Raw genomic sequence first — 15065 nt, 5'->3', positions numbered from 1 at the left:
TCAGTAAACATGTTTATCAAAATTTATTTTTAGAAGTGTAATATTTTGAGAAATTGTCATATCTAGTTAATGATAGACTGCTTATACCTTCTGCAAATTATGTGAATATTGCTTCAGTGCATATGTATTCTCTTATCGTAATCTCACTAAGAGTAGGAACTCATCTCTTATTCTTTTGGTTCCTCTTGAGGCGAAGAATGTGGGGTTCTACCCGAGATGTGTTAAACTGCTTGGTCACTAAACACACGTGCACGCACATGACCTCTTTCTTCCAACATTTTCTTGACTTTTCATTATCAACAGTTAATTAATTCTCTCTAGAGTGGCCATGAGGGGCCTAAATTAAACCCTCGGAAGGAACTAGTATTTACTGTAAATCAAGCCTTGGGCTCTAAATCACAAACACCACAGCAATTCCCCCTTGTCTGGGACGTGACGTGTGGTTGATTTCTAGTAGAATTCCCCTCTGAAGACCGCCCTCTGCCTCCTCCGGTCCCTCACCCCTCCCTGCCCTTTTATTTCTCGGTCAAGGGCACACGGTGCTCCCGGTGACAATGGCTGGACCCCTCTAGAGGCATCGGCTCCCTCCCTCTGTGCCCTCCAGCGGCACGTCACGCATCACACCTTTTCTCCCTCTCCCTCGGGTCCCCTCTTTCCTCCCAGGCGGCCTCACCGCTCACGCGGCTCCGGAGCCCCTCCAGAAACGATGCGGGTCACAGCCACTTCCTCCAGGGAGCTCTCCTGCCTTCATCAATGATTTCCAAGGTTATTTTTGAATGAATTCTCACCAGCTCAGTAGCCAAACGGATAAAACCAAGAGAAAGAGAGTCTCCGGTTGAAGCCTGGATGGCGGGAGGGGGGCCGGGGGAGGGGGCGGGAGGCGGGTCGGGGAAGGGGGGTTGGGGAGTTAGGGGAGGGGTGGGAGGGGGGGTTGGGGAGTTAGGGGAGGGGTGGGAGGGGGGGTTGGGGAGTTAGGGGAGGGGTGGGAGGGGGGGTTGGGGAGTTAGGGGAGGGGTGGGAGGGGGGGTTGGGGAGTTAGGGGAGGGGTGGGAGGGGGGTCGGGGGAGGGGGGTTGGGGGGTTAGGGGAGGGGCGGGAGGGGGGTCGGGGGAGGGGGGTTGGGGGGCTAGGGGAGGGGCGGGAGGGTGGTCGGGGAGGGGAGTTGGGGGGTCGGGGAGGGGCGGGAGGGGGGTCGGGGGAGGGGCGGGAGGGGGGTCGGGGGCCGGGGGAGGGGCGGGAGGGGGGAGGGGGGTCGGGGGAGGGGGGGTCGGGGGAGGGGGGTTGGGGGGTCGGGGGAGGGGCGGGAGGGGTCGTGGGAGCGGGTGAGTCACCCCTCGGAGGCCCCGGGGTAAGGCCGGCCCCCGGCCGCACTCGCCCCGCCTCTGCCGTCGCCCGCCCGGAAGGTCCCGCCCGGAACCGGGCGAGCAGGGCGCCGGCTCCGCCCCCTGCGCCTCCGGAGAGGAGACGCGGCGCTTCCCGCGGCGGAGCCCCGGTCGTGGCGCTCGCGGCCGCCTCGAGGCCTGTGCACGCGGCCGCTCTGCGCCTCCCGGCGTCGCGTGCCGACCCCGGCCACTCAGCCCGTTAGAGCCGAGACGCCCAGCGAGACGGCTCGAGAGGAACAGGCGTCCTAAATGTGAGGCAACGGCCCCACAAAGGGTGTTCCGACCACAGAAGGAGGCTGGTGCGGACGCGGGTCGTACATTCCAAGTTGCCACGACCAAAGGGCCCGTCCTCCTTGTGCAGCGCGTTTCTCAAATTCTTTCACCGGAATTGCTCTTCCATTTTACTGGCCACGTCTGTTCAAGGCATATTGAAACGGGACCTAAAATTCGGACACAAACTGTTGAGGGGCCCCTCCGGCCGCTGTCCGCGCCGGTCCTGGCATCCCAGCCGATGTCATGACAACAGCCCGGGAGCAACGTCACGGAGACACGCACCGTGGGCGTCCTGTCCAGGGTGGAGGTGACAGCACAGCCGGGACGTGAGCCGTCCTACCGTCTGCTCGCCGCACGCCAGGCCAGTGAACTGGAGACGAGGTGCTGAGCAACGAACACGACTTTATTCGGAAAGCAGGCGGACTCAGGATTTGGCAGACCAGTGTCTCTAAATAACCATCTTAGCGGGGTCTGGATGCCAGTTTCCTTTACAGAATCAGAGAGGGGGAGGAGATGAGGAAGTAAAGTAAAAAGGCCGCCGTAAGTTTTGCAAATATCCCCTGGAATGGCCAGCCTCGGGGAGGGGAGGGGTCCATTTCTTCTTTCTTGCAGCCATCCTCGGGGGGGCAGGGTCCAGAGGTTTCCCTGAAGGAAGACACTTGGGTTTAACATTCAGGCTGAGGGGCAGGGTTCCCTGGGGCAGGTCATTTTGTATCAGACAGGATCCTTTCAGTGAACAAAAGCCGCGGAAAGCAAAGGATAAAGTAAAAGAAACAGATCCAACATATAGTCAGACCTGGCTCTTGCCTGTTACATAGCTAGTAACCAGATTTGCACACATCTATGGGGATTGTTTCCAGCGCAGCACCACAACTGCACTGACTTTGATTTATTTCCTTTATTGCCCCTGTTCCTGCTTCAACGAACGAGAGATCAGTTGCCGTGAGAATGAAAGGCAACGGCACCTTTGCTAAGGTTTTCATTAAACTCACGACATATGGTGTAGAATGTCTACAACTTAAAACTATCAGTATATGAAAGCAGTTCCCTTAGGTGCTGATTTTAATTTGAAGAGAGCTCACGCCTTTTATTTTCTTGTAGGAAATGGAACTGTGGGATCAAGGTACCCCAATTATCCCCTCCTGAGTGGCCGACGGACACGAGCTTCCCCCAAGGTGTGAGTATGATAAGCACAACTACAGAGGCTTCAAATCAAATGTTAATCACGTTCCATAAACTTTTTTTTGTGTGTGTGTGGTACGCGGGCCTCTCACGGTTGTGGCCTCTCCCGTTGCGGAGCACAGGCTCCGGACGCGCAGGCTCAGCGGCCACGGCTCAGGGGCCCCGCCGCTCCGCGGCACGTGGGATCCTCCCGGACCGGGGCACGAACCCGCGTCCCCCGCATCGGCAGGCGGACTCTCAACCACTGCGCTACCAGGGAAGCCCTCCATAAACTATTTTGAGTTGAACTCTATTTCTCAGTAAAAAGGAAGGAATTTCAAGGTGTGGCAACAAGTTGGCAGTATATGTCCTTTTAGCTTAGGAGCTGAGGAATTGTACTTGGTCAAAATGGTGGCGTCTCCATAGTGATCTGTGAGCCCGTCGTCTGGACCACACACAGCAGAGAGAAGGTAGACTTAGGGGTCAGCGCTCTGCTAGACTTAGGGGTCAGTGCTCTCTATCCACCCCCAATACAGCACCTCCAAGATGTGTGACCCTGGAAAGTCGTGGGACCCCTTTAGCCTCTAGGTTCCTGGTGAAGAAGATGAAGCAGCAACATTTGTCCCGGTGGAGATTGAGAGAATTAGGTAGTGATGGAGGGGAGCACGTGCCTGACACAGGGCTTAGCACAAAGCAGGGGCTCAGGACCTGTTAGCTGTCGTCATGACAATCCTACTTGGCACGGGAGCAGCCGTAGGGCTCCCTCTGTCCCTGTCTCGATCGCTCTCCATCTCTGTCTCCCTTTATCTCCCTCCCAATCCGTGTCTCTGCCTCTGTCTCTCTCTGTCGCTCCCGGGGACGGGCTCTGCTTTTGCACAACTTCATCTGAACCCTGAGAGAAGCAGTTTAGAAGCTCCGAAATGGAAAGTGGATTATGTAGGGGCTGCACCAATTAAACGTGTCACAGTTTCAAGTTCCTCATTAAGCAATTTCTGTTCTAGACTAAAGTTCTATTTCAGGAAGTAAAGGAAGAAAGGGCATTTTATTTCAATCTAAGCCCAAATTGTAACCACAGAGAGAGATACGAATTGATTTCCTTTTTAACCTGGGGAGGCCTTCGTTTGCAGCCAGCCGTGCACTGACATTCTCAAAAGGCATTGAAGAAAGTGTTTAATCAAAGAAAAAATGGTCATAAATATGGCTGTAGACAGGCGTTAAGGAAACCAGTTAAATGGCTCACAAGCCGATTTCTTTATATACAAACAGAAAATTACCTTTTCCAGTTGCATTCTAAAATGTAGTCCTTGTTTTCAAGCACAAAGTATTTTTGTGGGTAATGGTCCCAGTTGCTAACACTACATAATTGGTCGTGTGCAACTTTAAAATGGAAGAGAAAAACACATTTTAATTTGATTTGAGCATTTGTTTTCTAGTAACCTATAAACCAGATTAAACGTTTTAGAGTATTTCTTGTTTTGCAATCTCTGATTTATTTTGGACTTACAATCGTGTACATGCAATTTTTCAATAAAAATGAAATTTCCAGCCTTCTGGACAGTGACCACTTCAACTACTTAACTGTGACAGCCTCTGCCCCAGAACGAAGCTTCGTAGTAACTAACACTGGTTAGAGGCGGCGTCCGAGGCTGGTACTCAGGTAACGCTTCAGTCGGCTTCCTCGCCGCCCATCCCCCACCAGGTGCAGATCCCGCTTCCCCGACAGAGCTGTCAGCCCTTTACTTGCAGATTCTCCACAACCTTATGCAGCATCTCACACAGCCTGGGGTGGGTCTAAATACGCATGTATTCATCGTCACAGTAAGAGTTCATTAGCTGGGGGGAAATGGGGGAAAAGACACATGAAAAAGTCAAGTTTAAATGGTGACAAGGTCTAGAAATTAGTGAGTTCTAGAAATGCCCCCAATAAATTAGTAAGTGACCAGCCAGAGTCCATGGAAAGAGCCTGCAATGATTGCAACGTGCAACAGTGCATCGTATTCAAACACTTACCGTCCGCAAGTTTTGATTTACCTCCATCTGCCTTGTAGGCCTCTGAAAACCAGAGGTGGTCTCGTTGTGGAGGGAGCACTGTTGCCCTTGACCCCATTGGACCCACTGGTGCAGCACTCACTGTCCACTGTGCACTGACTTGCCCCCTGGGCGGCTTCCTGACACCCAGAGTCCTGAGGCTGGGAACCGGGTCACCTGGGGTCCTTTGCCTCCAGTTTGGTCCACCAGACACAGCAGCTGGGTAAACCATCTAATCCTTGGAAACTTTTTGTTTAAACTAATCAGAGTAGTTTCTGTTGCCTGGAATTAAACACAGTTCTGTTTCCACCTTCTGTCTGTCATGGATACCTTTCCGTGGCCCCGTTTCCTGATAACAGGAAGCAGTAAGACAGCAGCACTAGACACGCAGAGATCTAATCTCTAGGACACCGAAGTCCCTCACCCCCAGAAGTGGGTTAAGTAGGAAAATGTGTAGACGTAAATTACAAACAAACAATTTTCTCAGAGGATGCCAGATAACATAAGTTTTTTCTTACTTTACAAGAATTCCTATCCCAGTGTTAAAATCTCAAATTTTTGAGTACTTCTGGCCTTGAGGGATTCTATAAAGGAAAAGAGAATGAGAGAAAAAAAACCAAAAAGGGCAAATGAACGTCCATCGTTGGTGTCATTTTGCAGACGAGCTACAGGACATGAGGTGTGTTTCTTCTGTTCCTCCGTTTGTTTGTTTTCACCCGCTCCCCTGACGCATAGCCCCAGGTGAACCCGAGCCCTGTCTACCCAGAAGAGGCTCTCGGCGGGAAGGAGCGAGGGTAGAGCAGCCCCACACCGTCCACAGGCCAAGGGTCACGTGGTGACACAGGCCCTGAAGGCCACGCAAGGGTCCTGTGGGAAGATGGACCTCTTGGTGCCACAAGTCGTGTCTGCCATCGAGACACTTCTCCAGCTGGTCTGATTCCATCCTTGTCTGGGAGCTGCAATTACTCTTTTTTTTTTTTTTTAACGTATTTTAAATATCTTTATTTTCTTTCATTGTCAGAAGGCAGATTATACCAACAAGCATTGTAGTATTCGTATGTTCTGGTACATTACAATTCTCAAAGGAGATCATCCCAAATAGTAATTTTTTTTTTAGAATGGGATGGGTTTACTTTTTTTAAGTCTTTTTTTAGTTGAAGTATTATTGATTTACAATGTTGTGTTAGTTTCAGGGGTACCACAAAGTGATTCCATTATATATATAGATAGAGATACAGATATATATTATTTTTCATATTCTTTTCCATTATAGGTAATTACAAGATATGGAATACAGTTCCCTGTGCTCTACAGCAGGTCCTTGTTGTTTATCTATTTTATGTATTGTGGTGTGTATCTGTTCATCCCAAACTCCTAGTTTATCCCTCCCTCCACTTTCCCCCTTTGGTAACCATAAGTTTGTTTTCAATGTATGTGAGTCTGTTTCTGTTTGTGTATAAGTTCATTTGATTCATTTTTTAGATTCCAGATATAAGTGATATCATATGATATTTGTCTTTCTCTGCCTGGCTTACTTCACTTAGTATGGTAATCTCTAGGTCCATCCATGTTGCTGCAAATGGCATCATTTCATTCTTTTTTATGGCTGAGTAATATTCCATCGTACACATGCACCACGTGTTCTTGATCCATTCCTCTGTCAATGGACATTTAGGTTGCTTCCATGTCTTGGCTATTGCTGTGAACATTGGGGTGAATTTATCTTTTCAAATTAGAGTTTTGTCTGGATATATGCCCAGTAGTGGGATTGCTGGGTCGTATGGTAGTTCTATTTGTAGTTTTTTAAGGAACCTCCATACTGTTCTCCATAGTAGCTGCACCAATTTACATTCCCACCAACAGTGCAAGAGGGTTGCCTTTTCTCCACACCCTCTCCAGCATTTAATATTTGTAGGCTTTTTGATGATGGCCATTCTGACCGGTGTGAAGTGATACCTCATTGTAGCTGTGATTTGCATTTCTCTAGTAATTAGGGATGAGCAGCTTTGCATGTGCCTCTTGGCCCTCTGCGTGTCTTCTTTGGAGAAACGTCTACTTAGGCAATTGCTCTTATCCTTCCCTTGCACTAGGATCCCTCTCGGGTCCTGAGACAGCACAGCAGTGACCTCGGCCAGCACACTTGGCCTCGGTGTTGGGCCACCTGTGCAGTGCAGACATCCAAGGGGGCCGAGTTCTTACGGACAGAATCACCCAAAAAGGGCAAATTCTTAGGGACACCTGTGGACCATATGTGCCCCCAAGGGTAGAATCACGAACAGCTTGCTAGAATCATCATGACTGAGCAAAGGTCCAGGGGCAGTCGGTGGAAGCAGGAATGAGGGTCAAGGACCACAATTCACATCCTGGGTCCCTGCCTCTCGGCTCCATAATTTTGGACAAGCAAGGGGGCGCCGTGCTCTCGGCGACCAGTTCTCCTCTCGTGACCTTGGCAAGTCCGGATGGTGAGGAGAGGGCAGGGATCCCAGCCCCCCAGACCCTGGACCTTCTGTGCCCTGGGGCTCCACCTTTGGGAGACCCAGCCTGGACCACTGCCCCAGAGCATCTCGGGCTCCACAGGCTCTCCGGCTCATCCTCCACCTCATCCTCATCTTACCTTCCCGAGGACGATGGTCCGGGCCAAGACTGAACAGCAGTCCGGGCTCTTGGCAGATGCAGGGCGGTGGGAGGGCACCCTCAGAGCATCCTCGCCCGAGCCCCGAGTCCTGGGGATGTTGCCTGAGGCCTGACCCTGTGACCACCTGGCTTTCTCACCTGGATGGTAACAAATAAGACAAAAGCCTCCAAAACTAAGTGGCGACAGGAGCTGTAAGCCTTGAAGTGCTGCTGTCCTATCTTTTAAAGTTCTATTTTGTTGGGTTACTTACAAGACAAGATACTTTCATTTTAATTATAATTGCTTTATGGATTAATTATCACAACGATTATATGAATATTTAATGCAATTTTACGGTGTTTACCAACAGTATCTTGAAAGCTAGCTGCTATGTATCAACAGGCCGATGTTAATCATTTATATTCATAAATGCAGCTTGAGTCTCATTAGCACGAAAGGCTGGAAGATATGTGAGCACGTCACTGACAGTGTGTGAGCACCGAGAGTTCTTCGTCAAAGTCATTCTTTACGCGAAACCGCAAACAGCTTAGATGTATGAACACTGCTTACATAAAAACGTTTTCTTTGTCACGGTGACTTTTGGAGTGTTGGCAGTTTTTAGAAAATTATGATTTCTATTTCTCATCTACTCGCTGCTCCCGACCCCCGAGTCTGTGTCCGTCACACACAGGCCTCAGTATAATTAGATACCCCGTGCACTGGGCTTTGAGGGGCTTAATTTTAGTGTGGTTTTCCATTAATGTTTCAGCCTCGTGAGACTTTCCGGGGTGGCTAAAGTTTACTTGTTGGAGCCTCGGTGGCGTTTCTCCCACGTGACGGCAGAGGCGCCCGTGAACTTCCACAGAACTGGATGCGGGTCAGCACGGAGGTGGGTGTCTGCGCGCTGCGCCAGCGCACGGGGTCACTGCCGCCGGGGGCCCACATTCTGGCACCACCTCTGTGTTTGCAAAGCCAGTCTGCCCTGCGTGTGGGGAGCTGCTCTGAGTCCCTGCCTGCACCTCTGACTGGTCTCCCACAGCCCGTGCTGACAGAGTGACAAAGGGGCAATGCTGTGGGACGGGCCGCTCGGTCCAGGGGCCCCCGCTTCCCCGGGGAGGACATCCCCGCTGCCGACCGCGCTGCCCTGGCTCTGCTGACAGCACAACCTCCACCCCACCCCGTTCGTCGCCCCCGCACACCGCGTCCTGGCCAGGCGAGGCCTCCGGGTCCAAGGGCCCACTTCCCAGGGAGATAGAAACGGGCCACACAGGACATACAGCCACGCTGGGCTCAGTCCTGTGACAGCGGGGGCTCCCGAGGCTGTTTGGGGGGGGTGTCACCCTCCCCTGAGCAGCTACGGGATGTGGTCCCAGTACAGGGACCCCTGGGGTCATAGTGATGCAGTGACAGCATCACACATTCAGCTCCTTGGGGTCCCCAAACCAATACCCCGTCCCCCTGGACTCTCATCTCATGTCCAGATTTCAGACCAAAGTCTGAGAGTAAGAAATAGTCACTTTGCAACGTTCACATTTTTTTCTGAAGAAAGGTGGGGTTAAAACGAGAGGATATAAAGTGCCTGCCCCATACTATGTGCTCAATAGATTTTACCATTTGAGGTCAATTTAGAGGTTCTCTGTGAACAGAATCCCCGTCTTCACATTATCCAACCCCCCAGGGGGCCCCCATGGAGGGTCCCAGGGTCAGCGGAGGACACGGCACTGGGACTTGGGCCCAGGACTTCTCAGCAGACACGTTTCTAAGGAAAAGTCGGTGAAAGATTGACCTGAGCCTTCCCTTGTCCTGGACACAACAGGGGCTACTGATGATCTTGGGCTCCATCCGACTTGGTCACTGCAGCGACTTCCCAACCGGGATGGAACTGCCAGTTTAAAAATGCAAGAAGTGGTTTTGCATAATTCCTGTTTTGTGCAAGTATCCACATTTCTTTCATTTCTCTGTACTTTCTTATTCTTTATTGTTTTCGTTTTATTTCAAGAGATGAAATACATTCATGCTCTGTCAAGAGAGCCCCAAGGAATTTAGAAGCCTTTTTATGTGAAGGAGAAAGGCAATAGAAGATAAATAAATAAAAACTTGGGAAACTTTAAAATTCTACTTTTATGATGAGAGAAGCTGAGAGCAATGGTACAGTGAAGTTTGCATCTCTGTCCATAAGTTATGCCATGTTTTTCCCCATGTCCATAATGCAAATAATCCAGCAAATTAACGTCTCACAGGAAAGCTTGTTTACCTTCCGTTGAAAATCTAGCAGCTCTCATGCATTTTAAGTGAAGGCTCTGGAATTCTGTAATCAAGCAAGCTCCGCTTCTCACCACCCATTCATCACAGATCATTAGATAAGTTGACTCCAGCCGCCCCCCTCCCCACCCCATCAAGGCTGACTGTGCTTCTGATCAACAGTGTCCTCTGAGGTCTTTGAAGCATCCTCCAGTGGTGAAGCCCTTGTAGGAGCTCAGGTAAGTGGGTTGCAGGCCATGTTACTGATTTATATGTGGTCTTTGTTTTTATGGGATCCGATTCCATTTTGGAAATTGACTTGTGGGACGGGGTTCCTGCGCAGACACGCGCTCTCAGCTGCAGACTAGAGTCTTCCTCCTCCTCCTCCTCCTCCTCCTCCTCCTGGGATGCCAGCCCACGCCGGTCATGCAGGGCAAGAGACACAGGCTGGCCACAGGGATGAGACATTGCAGTCCACACCTCAGGAACCCTGCTATCTGGGGAGATTTCAAGCCGATACAAGGAAACGGTGCCCCATACACGGTGAAGGTCTGTGCCCCAATCTCAGCCCTGGTGGTTGGCGAGCAGGCCAGGAGATGCCTTGGCCAGGATTCGACTCCCAGTCCCTGTGAACTGGGCATGTCACCCACCTCCCCTGGCCTCAGGTTTCTCACGTGTGAAAGAGGAGAACACCCAGATCAGCTCCGCAGCAATAAGATTCTCTCTGTTTAATCGTGTCCGTTCAGGTTCAGAGCCAAGACGGGCACAGCTGGATAGCAAACAACATAACTTTCTTCCCAATGTAGATGACACTCATGAACAGATGTGCAGCTTTTCAAGAAGGGGGTGGAAGAGGCTACAGGTCCCCGGGAGGACCGATGGAGAGTCTTGAATTGTCTGATTAAAAAACACGAAAGTGCCAGTGACATGTGTGGTGTTGGTGCCTCGATGGCATCGGGTTTGATGGCAACAATCATCCTGCAGGAAACACACAGACAGATGCCCAGACCCCGGGGAGCCTCTGCCCTCCCCAGGGACCGAGATGCACGTGAGCAGTGGCTGGAGGCCCTGTTCCTCCTGGACTTGGGAAAAAGCCCCTGAAATAAGGAAGATGAGGGCACCCAAGACGATTCACAAGCTTCACATTTTTGAAACCTCCCCAGGGAATATCTCTGGCTTTCACAGAGCTGTGGTCTATGCTGATTGTTACTCTTTTTTGAGTTGACAAAAACCCTAATTTCAGTAGGAACAGAGGACCCATCAGCATCAACACGAGATGCCTGCAGGAAAACAGGCCGAGGGTGTCTGCCCCCAAAAGAAGCAACTTCCTGGATTTCGCTTTATAAACCAAAGAGAGGGGCCCCAGGGTCCCCCCTCCCCCGACGAGGAAACCTTTAACTCCTATTTTCTCTGGAAGAGGGTCACATCTCTGTGGAATTCTGGGTTCTCCTGAGACTGGCTTGCTCTTCACTTAGGGTGAGGGACACATGGCCACCTATTAAGGAATTGTGTGGTAATACCTGTTGGTCTGCAGTCTTTTCAGTGCAAACTCAAGCAGTAAGTGAACCTCACAGATACGGTGTCTGGGCCGTAGTCACCCTCGGTGAAGCTGCAAGGCAGTGAGGGTTAACGATGTTCTCCTGGTCTGCGCAGCCCCGTCAGATACCCTGCAGGGGCCCCAGTCTCAGACGTTCTTCAGCAGTTTTGTTGGAAAGCCACGTTGCCTTTGCCTGACAAGAACTACCTTTGTTTCTAAAGGACCCTAAAGGTTAATAATGTCTCCGACTTTTCTAAGACAACTATAAAATGGGTCTGTCGTTAATAAGGAAGGTGACACTTCATTAACCGGTCCTGTCCCACACCTCAGCCTCAGAGATCCCCCCTCTTCACAGCTCCCTGCCCCTTCATTCTCGCGAGCAGCCAGGGTCAGCGCCCAAAGCACAGGAGAGGCTGAAGGGCAAACCGGGAGCTGGGGCTGAATCCTGGCTGGGTCACTGGACACCCACCCGCGGCCAGAATGGTCAATGGTCAAGAACATTCCAACATGACCGACAGCACCCCAGGGACACGGGGGGGCCCAGCTAAAGCCCTGTGCCCAAGCCCCCTGCAAGCGCCGGCCCTGCCCCCAGGCAGCGGCTCAGAGCTCCTCGGGCCTCCGCGTCCCCGCCCCGGCAGCCGGAAAGCCAAGATGTGCCGACGCGCCCCTTCTGTGCTTTCCAGGGAGGATGAACTCTGCCTGCTCCACATCCTGGGTTGCGTGGCCCGCGGGCAAGAACGCAGGAAAAGGTCAGAATGTGCCTCTTGTTAAGCATACTCTTTGGCTCACTTGCAACAGTCACTCGTTTGAGCCTCGCAACAACATAATTTCTGGGGACGTAACTTTATCGCCCACTTCAGGCCGAGGCCCAGAGAGGGGAACTAAGTGCCCAAAGGCCAGGGCTGGCAGGGAGGGTGGCCCCGAGCCCCAGGGTTCTCCCACCGTGAAAGCCACCAAGGCCGAGGCTCTCACCTGGAGAGGAGAGGTGAAGGCGAGCTTTTTGAAACACTGAAATGAAACTGAAAACTGAGAAGAAGTGTTTTCAGGTAATTAGGAGGGGTCTGGCAGATCAGTGCAGCAAAACGGGTAGGGTCTACTTCCCACACGGTGGCCTCGTGATCACGATGAAATCCCTCACGCGCCTTTAAGGCCGGGTGGCGTGACGGCTTCTTTACATCCCAGCAACCAACGTCTCCCTTCATCTTGAGAGCAAAGGGTATCACTGCTCACACATCCTGAGATGAAGACATAATGAAGCCAAGGCCACTTCCAGGGGACTTGAAGTCGAAATGCGTCAAGTCCTTTAAATGGAAAACTTGCCCTTTATATGATAATTAGCTCAGTTCAAAGAACAACTCCACTGTCTAAAGGATAAGAAATATTTGAGAAGATACATTGGACACTTCACGGCTTGAAACGAAACCCCTGGCTTGCAGGGGACTCGGAAGCGCTGCCTTCGGAAGCCCGTCTCGGCTCCTGCCGGCTGGAAAGAGCATTCCATGGAATAAAATGGAATTGGTTTATGTTTCCTCAGTAATCATATCTGACAATAATTTTTCGGTAGCAAATGGAAATGGTAAACATTTAGGCGATATAAACAATTCTGAAGTACCTACCCACAGCGTCACCCTCCTTCCTTGGAGGAGCTTTGGCCTCTATTTTAGAGCTACAAGTGAAGTGAGTTCTTTATAGAAAGTCAGCTCACAATTCTTTATTAATTATGAATGGTAAGGTTATATTAATGTTTTGTGTTTCAACTTATTACAAAGATATCTCCACTTTAAGAGAATGCTTCTGACGGTGAATTTGGACGTCCTACAGCTACTTGGAAAGAAGGCATATGTGAGCCTGTGCCTGTCCTGCAGGACACCCAGAGTTAGAGCTTTGACTCTGATTTCAACAGCTGTCTTCACCCTGTATTTATTTTTAGAACAACTGGTTTTCTTTTTTCACGACGTGATTCTTAGATTCTAAATAGCTGAATGAACTTTTACTGAAGATAACGTGTTATAACAAACACATTTACATTTCAGCTCTCAGCACCATGCAGCACACGCTCCCCCACGTGGAACCTTACCGATCCCACGACAGAGGGCCAGCCCCTTCTGTCCCACTGACCTTGCCCCCTCCTCGGGACATGCCTGCCCGTACGCAGCTCTCCCTGTAAACTGCTTTATGGGAGCCTTTGGATCTGGCCCTTTTCTGATGCTCTGGCCAGTGTTCTTTCCCCTAAGATCAGAGATGATTGTGCCTTTTCTCCTTCCCATCCTGATTCTCTGGAATCACGTGTGTTAATCAGCATCCTTGGAGAGACCACTTCCGTCATCTTAATCCTGGTAAATCACGAGAATCCCCTCTTCCTGCGAGGGACGATTGGGTCTGTCCCCACGACTCTGATTCTGTGGGTCTGCAGTAGGACTCGGGGATCTATTTTAAGAATAGGTCTTCTCGGGGCTTCCCTGGTGGCACAGTGGTTAAGAATCCGTCTGCCAATGCAGGGGACAAGGGTTCTAGCCCTGGTCCAGGAAGATCCCACATGCTGCGGAGCAACTAAGCCCGTGAGCCACAACTACTGAGCCCACGTGCCACAACTACCGAAGCCCGCGTGCCTAGAGCCCGTGCTCTGCAACAAGAGAAGCCACCGCAACTAGAGAAAGCCCGCGCGCAGCAACAAAGACCCAATGCAGCCAAAAATAAACAAACAAACAAACACAAAAAGAATAGATCTTCTTGTCAAGGCGGGCACTTCACAGGCGGCTACAGAGCTGCCTTAGCCGCGTATCCTGGAACTCACAATCCTGGAGAAACAGGGCCACACCAAGGAAGTGAGCCTTGAATCAGCAGGTCTGAGAACATTCCATCAACCACTGGCTGTGTGACCTTGGCACTTGAACTTGAAATATCCAAGCTTTGAATTTCTTTATCAAAAGGGGTGCATGTTAAACACTAGATGGTCATTCCTGAGATCCTTTGATCAAACGTCTCATCAGCACCGAGTTCCTGAAGATGGCAGCTAGTATCAGAAAACATACAAAATAGTATTTCTTAAAGGCTTGAACTCTTCCTACTTATAAAGAAAGATGCTGAGTTCTTTTCATTTTTAGTTAATACTTCATTTTCATTTGAAAGGATTCTAACACTGCACAAGCATGCAGAATGATGAGAAAATGGTGCATCTCTGGACTATGGCATCTCCGTGGACTGAATAGTGAGTATAAAAACATAGACTCACTACCACTAGGCACTGAGGGTTGAAATCCCATTTCTCAGGCAAATCAAAGCAGCGTTTCCAAAAATACTTTGAAATAATGATGTCTTTACCACCATTTTCATTTCCCTTTTTCTGCCATACTTACCCTAGTGTTTTCTTTATTTTTCATTTTCTACTCATATTTCACAAATAAAGGCATATTAAAATATACTGGCTAAATTGTGGACTTTTTGCTCTCAAATCCCCTCTCCTGATGTTAGTTGAGTTACTTGGGACAAGGTGCCCGGCCACTCTATGTCTGCTTTTTCATGCAAAAGATGGGCTGGTGACATTATGATTAAATTAATTGATTTGAAAACAGTTAGAATTATGCCTAACACAAAGGAATCACTCAAAATTGTGAGCTGCAATCACAAGGGATAAACTAAAGCCTCAAATACTTTTTGCTCAAACAATTGTATTCTTAGTCATAGGATATTAGCACAAAGAGTGTTGTATAAAGAAGGAAGGGTGCAAGGAGAAATGCATAGGGCTGAAATAGCTTTCTTTGCTGCTGTGAATACATTCAAATAGTATTTGTCCAACACTTGACCACACAGCATGATAAGGCACTACCAGG

The 15065-nt window shown here is 50.2% G+C and overlaps 1 long non-coding RNA gene across 2 annotated transcripts; it reads left to right on the top strand.

Annotated features, from left to right (window-relative positions):
• Nucleotides 1–1433: 1433 nt before the first annotated feature.
• On the top strand, nt 1434–14642 carry LOC136792196 (uncharacterized). Of its 2 annotated transcripts, XR_010835670.1 has the most exons (5): nt 1434–2194; nt 2756–2831; nt 6117–6160; nt 8227–8346; nt 9882–14642. It is a non-coding gene; the product is annotated as an uncharacterized lncRNA (long non-coding RNA). The 2 variants fall into 2 exon arrangements; XR_010835669.1 differs by lacking the exon at nt 6117–6160.
• Nucleotides 14643–15065: the final 423 nt, after the last annotated feature.

Source organism: Kogia breviceps, chromosome 11 (genome assembly GCF_026419965.1).
Source record: "Kogia breviceps isolate mKogBre1 chromosome 11, mKogBre1 haplotype 1, whole genome shotgun sequence".
NCBI lineage: Eukaryota > Metazoa > Chordata > Mammalia > Artiodactyla > Physeteridae > Kogia > Kogia breviceps.
Note: the sequence above shows the minus strand (reverse complement) of the source record. Positions and strands in the feature narration are given on the sequence as shown.